Raw genomic sequence first — 6,704 nt, 5'->3', positions numbered from 1 at the left:
AGCCCATTACTAAGAAAAGGATGGAGCAAACTTGAGAGCATGCACATGAGCCTGTGCAACTGCCTCAGTAAGAAATCCTTGAGATACCTCAAGGGAAGCAATTTCCTCCTCAAGGCTATTGGGACCAATTGCATAATTCTCTTGGAGAATTGAGCACTAATATGGAGCAATTGAGGTTGGAGCATCAAGAGCATTCCACCATCCTCAATGAAATAAGAGAAGACTTAAGAGCTATGAGGGAAGATCAAAGGGCTATGAGGGAAGAACAACCAAGACAAGGGAGTGATATTAAAGAGATCAAGCACTACATTAGATCCTCAAGAAGGAGTAGTAGCCACCATCACTAACGTGGATTCGTTCTCTTAATCCCCTTTTCTTATGTTATTTTTCTGTTTTCTCTTATGTTTTATTGTTTATTCTCTTGTTCTTATTGCATGATCATTTCTATCTATGTCTTAAAGTTATAAAATGTTCCACATATCTCTCACCTTACTTAAAAGAAAATTTTATTTGAAAAAGAAATTAAGTTGCATGAATTTTGAGTTTATCCTAAGAATAGTTCAATTATCTTGATGTGGTAGCATTGCTTTTGTTTTCTGAATGTATGAATGAACAGTGCATAATTGAACTTGGAATTAAGAATGTTGGCTCTAGAAAGGATGATGAAAAAGAAAAAGTATTATTGGTAATATGAAAAATCCAAAAATTGATTCTTGAAGCAAGAAAAAGCAGCAAAAAAAAGCAAGATGCAATAAAAAGAAAGAAAAACAATTGCATGCGAAAAAAAAGAGAAATAGAAAGCAGAAAAAGCCAATAGCTCTTTAAACCAAAAGACAAGAGAAAAAAGCCAATAACCCTTTAAACCAAAAGGCAAGGGTAAAAGGATCCAAGGCATTGAGCATCAATGGTTAGGAGGGCCTAAAAGGAATAAAATCCTGGCTCAGCACTCCAAAAGGACAGTGTCCCTAACTATATGCTTGTGGTGTGAATGTGTCAAGTGAAAAGCTTGAAACTGAGCAGTAAAAGTCGTGATCTAAAGCAAAAAGAGTGTGCTTAAGAACTCTGAACACCTCTATCTGGGGATTTTAGCAAAGCTAAATCACAATCCGAAAGGGTTCACCTAGCTAAAGTGCCTGTGGCATTTATGTATCCGATGGTAATACTGGAAAACAAAGTGCTTAAGGTCATGACCAAGACTCTAAAAAGCTATGTTCAAGAATAACAAAGAACTAAACTAAGAGAGTCAATAATATCATCTGAATTCTAAGTTCCTAAAGAGGCCAACGCTTCTGAGTTTCAATGGATAGTGAGATGCCAAAACTATTCAGAAGCAAAAAGCTACTAAGTCCCGCTCACTTAATTGAAACTGAGCTTCATTGAAAACTCTGCGATTTATTGTATCTTACTCTTCCTTTTATCCTACTTTGTTTTTAGTTTCTTGGGGACAAGCAATAGTTTAAGTTTGGTGTTCTGATAAGCGATATTTTATACGCTTTTTGGCATCATTTTCATATAGTCTTTAGTATGTTTTGTTTAAGTTTTATTAAGTTTTCATCGGTTTTAGTGTAAAATTCACATTTTTGGATTCTACTTTAAGTTTGTGTATTTTTATGCAATTTCAGGTATTTTGTGGCTGAAATTGAGGAGCCAGAAGTGGGTCCCAAAAGGGAATTTTAGTACTAAAAGACTGTTTTACCCTTCCTATGTAATCCCTAGTCATTAGCTTAGTATTTATTTGAGAACTTTTAAGACTAAGGGGAGGACCGATCATATTTTTGTTTATTAGTGTATTTTCTATCAGTATGAGTTTCTAAACCTCCTAGATTAAGCGGAGGAACTCTGCTAAGTTTTATGGATTAATAAAGTACTATTGTTCTATCTCAATACGTGTTGGATTCTCTATTCTAAGATGTATATTCGTTCTTCATCATCATGAATGCGTTGAATCGGCACAAGGTTATCTCATTGTACAAGGGTTCAAAGTGAGTCTTTCCTCGGACAATGATGAACCACCAGCTTGATTATACATCTCTTAGACGGCTAATCCACGACTTCATTGGGGACTTCTCGACACACTAGTTCAGCCGAGGTATGGGGAGATTAGAGTCTTTGTGGTAGAGGCTAGAACCAAAGGCACAACATCTTCTGATCCGGAAGATTCGACCTTGTCTCTGGCATTTTGAGTAGGATCACAAAAGAGAATGAACTGCAGGAGCTTCACCCTCAATTAGAATGGATTCGCACTAACCCTGGGGTTCAGATCTGGAGGAGCATTGGCGACCTCTCAACCGGCATTAATCACATACAGCTTGCTATAGAAGAAATCATTCACAGTTGGAATAGATAGTAAGACCGGATTAATCCAGAAGAACAAAGCATCTCAAAGCCTTAACCATCTTCTTATCATTGCAAACACATCAACCTAGTAACGTTCTATTTATTTCTTTTTATGCGTTTTAAACAATCAACTAACTTCTCTATCCGCCTGACTAAGATCTACAAGATAACCATCACTTGCTTCGAATCACAATCCTCGTGGGATCAACTTTGACTCCCTCAGGTATTACTTGGACGACCCAGTGCACTTGCTGGTTCAGTTATACGGAGTGTGGGAATTTGTGCAGCACTAACCATCGCCCTTACGCCGCCACCGCGACCTCGACCAGCAGGATTAATCGACTGTCCTTGCTAGGCGCATATCGTCTCAACAGTCTCAGTATAAAACAACATATCAGTGGTTTTCAGAATTCATTTCAGTACTCAGTAAAGTCACCATTTAACCTTGAGTCTTAGACTCGTTTCAATCATCTGCCATCCATAATTCTACAACTCATCACAATAATCATCATTACAGTACTCCGCCATGTCACGCAACTAATCCATCCTCAATACTCCAGAAACATAAGTCTCCGTCTTCTGAATTCATACAGAAATTCTCCTATTTAAGTCACTAACTCACCTCTATTAGTCCTAGGGCCTAATTACTAGATAGTACTCGTAAATAGAAATTTAAAGAAGTTTAGAAAGCTAAAGAACCCTTGAAAACGAAGAAAAATCATTTTTCAGCAAAATAGGGGTCTCGCATATACAAGTCTCTATCCCGGGTATGCATGCATGAAAAATTGGGTGGTCGCGTACGCAACTACCTGCTCGCATACGCGAGTATCCAAAGCTAATGGAATGCTCGCGTCGCGTGTTAAGTTTTCGCGTACGCATTGCCGAAATTCACATGCTCGCGTATGCAACATAGTGCCGCGTACGCGAGATCCTCAGGCAGTGGAAAATGCCCGCGTCGCATGCACAGGTTCGTGTACGCATGCTACATCAAACTCAAAAAAATTAAATGCTACAGAATTTCAGATTTTTTCACAGAATTTTTGACGTTCATAACTTCCTCTACAAAACTCCATTTTCCTCAAACTTTAAAACAAAATCCAATCAATTTCAAAAACAATTGCTCAAGTTATGATCTGTCAAAGTTTGTCAAAAACTAAGCTTTACAAAATCATCAAGGTTCTCTAAATTTCAAAACTCAAAAAGACCCAAACCAACTCAAACATACCCAATTAATTATCCATAATAATCCCTCCCCAACCAATTCTCATTCATATAACTATCCAAAACCTCCCAATCTCACAATTTGGCTTAGATTCCTACCAACACAATCATCATAAAACCTTACCACTACTAATCAAATCCATTCAAAGTCCTTATTTCTCAATTCAATATTATTAAAATTCACCTTCACCAACAATTGTGCACCAACATCAACCATAACAATCAAGTCTTATTATCATCATCAATATTTACTATAAAACACCCAATTCACCATCATTATTCATCAACATCATTACAATCATCAATACTCATCATGCATCATCAATGATCCAAACCTATCCTATGGTCCATTAGTCTAAGTGTCCAGAAATATTACATATTACATAGAGAAAACCGAAACCATATCTTGATCGATTCCCAATATGCACAATTTCACCAAATCCACAACCAAGATCAATAAGTCCAGCCACCAAGTCCACTTTCAAGCGATCAAGTTACCGATATACTCCACACAACACTAACACAAGCTAGCAATTTCACAAAATTCCACAAATCAAACCTAGGATTCCATATATAAATAAAACTACAAGTGATTTGGGATTTTTTACTTTAATCAAAGAAATTGGGGGATAAAACCCAATTATTCTTCACTATTGGTTGGTACCTAAACAACCAAATCACAAAATTCACTAAAAAAACCAAACCAAATTTTTGTAATTCTTAAGGGCTGAGAATTGGGCATGGATTTTCGAAAAACTTACCACTTTAATTAGATGAAACTATCAGGCTCTGTGAGAGCTTCGCATGGCCACAAACCATTCGCGAATCGGAATACCGTAGCTTGAGTTATGATCAAAAGAGTGAGGAAGTGAATAGTAACTCTTCTCTCCCCTTTTACTCTTAACCTAGTAGCTGTGATTTTATGTTTAAGTAATGAATGAGACTGACTGGGCTTCATTTAAGCACATATATATGGGCTTGAGCCCAACTTGGGACTGGTCCAACCTGTTAACCTTTTTAGCCCGTTTGGCGTAATTTTAGGCCAAACCTTTAGAATTAGCACTTGGTTTTCAATTCTAAATATTTTCCTAACTTTTTCTACTGTTTTTATCACTCTCACACAATACTAGACATATTTAAGCCGGTACTTCTGACTAATTTACCGGTATACATTTTATGTAATTTTTTACAGAAAATTATATTTTCTAACTCAAAATAATTTATTAAGTCCAAATATCATATTTAAATTTTCTAATTTAAATTATAAATTTTTGAACCTATTTTAGACAATTAAATTATTTTAATTAAGCAGTTAATTAATTACAGTTCTTACACCAAGCTTCCAATTCTTCATGATTCCTCACTTTTGTATGCTATCTTCTTCAGTTTTCCATGCCATTCTCACCTTATATATCTTGAAACACTTGAACATACATGTCAAGGCACCAAATGGAATGAATAAGTAAAATAAATAAATCAATTAAAACTTCAAATAGCATACTTCAGTCATTTAAGTACAAATAAGAGGAAATCATAAAAGCATGCGAATTCAGTGAATAAATACAAGATAAGTTGATAAAATCCACTCAATTTCACACAAGATAAACCATAAAATTGTGGTTTATCACCCACCCCAGGTTTAGCACTGAAACCCTTTTGTTGCGTGAAAGGCATTCTATTTGGTTGGCGCTAAATGCTTAGTCACCGACGTTTAACGTTGGTAGCGTGTTTCACAATGAAGACCACACATTTGCAAGGAATCGACGGAAGTAAATATGATTTGATTTCAAATCAAATATTAATTAGAAATGATTTGTTATGGTTTTATTTATGTTTTAAATCAATATTAATTAGGACTATAAATAAGATTGAGATTTGCCCTCGGAGGGTCTTCTCTTCTCCTATTTTTTAATTATGCAATTTTACATTTTTCTCTGCTAGGGTTTTCTACATACCATGAGCAACTAAACCTCCATTGTTAAGGTTAGTAGCTCTATTTACTTTGATGGATTAATAATAATTTGTTTTTCTACTCTTGATTAATGCACTGATTATTGTTTAAGAATTGGTTTTGTTCTTCATCCTACCGATTAGTGAGTATTGGAAAATAACTCTAATTGAACTTAAATTCTATTGAATATTGGAAAAACTATATCATTAGAATTACAACTTGAAACCACTTTCTCACAAATTCTTAATTATCTGGGTTTAATGTGGTCTGTGACATATAACTGTATCATTCTTGGGTTCTTGGGGTTTGAGTGGCTTATAAATTTGAAATTGGACTTAAACCTCTAATACAATTGATTGATCAAGGAATTGACGGTTGGTTGAATTAGAGTAGATTGAATTGCCCATGAATATGAATTTAATCACTTGAGTTTTTCATAAACTAAATCATTGCATGATCAAGGTAGTTGATATTGAATATTTATCCAGACATTTAAACATCTCCAAAGCCTTAACTCCATTCTCATATCGTTTTATCAACGTTTATTGTTTGCTTTTCTTACTTTACTATCTTTCATGTTATTTGATAATCAACCCTCTTATTTTAACCTGTATAACTAGAACAACTAATCAATAATTGCTTGCTTACTCCATTAATTCTCATGGGATTGATACTCACTCACCTGAGTTTATTATTTGGTACGATCTGATGCACTTGTCGGTTAGTTGAGGATTGTAAATTCCGCACTAGGAGTATAATTATGATACCTTCGAAGTTTTTCTAAGTTGTATCCTCTTTTTTCTTGGCTTCTTTCTCCTTTTCTCGAGGTGGATAGGGTAGGTTGGGCCTCGAGAGTGGTTCTCTTAGTCGAGAATTTTTCTTCATGTTAATGTATTTTTCTACCTATTCTTGTACTTCGTACAAGGAACCCGGGTGTCGCTTGGATATGGATTGAGAGAACGACCCTTCTTTAGAACCATTAACTAATCCCATTATCACTGCTTTAGTAGGTAAGTTTTGTATTTCCAAGAACGCTTTGTCGAACCTTTCTATATAATCTCGGAGTGTCTTTCCAACTTCTTGTTTGACCCCTAGCAAGCTTGGGACATGCTTCACTTTATCTTTCTGAATTAAGAATCTAGTAAGGAACTTCCTTAGAGGTCATCAAAACAAGTTTCTGACTTATGAGGTAAGT

This window comes from Arachis hypogaea, chromosome 8 (assembly GCF_003086295.3).
Source record: "Arachis hypogaea cultivar Tifrunner chromosome 8, arahy.Tifrunner.gnm2.J5K5, whole genome shotgun sequence".
NCBI lineage: Eukaryota > Viridiplantae > Streptophyta > Magnoliopsida > Fabales > Fabaceae > Arachis > Arachis hypogaea.
The sequence above is the reverse complement of the archived record's forward strand: the minus strand, read 5'-3'. Positions refer to the sequence as shown.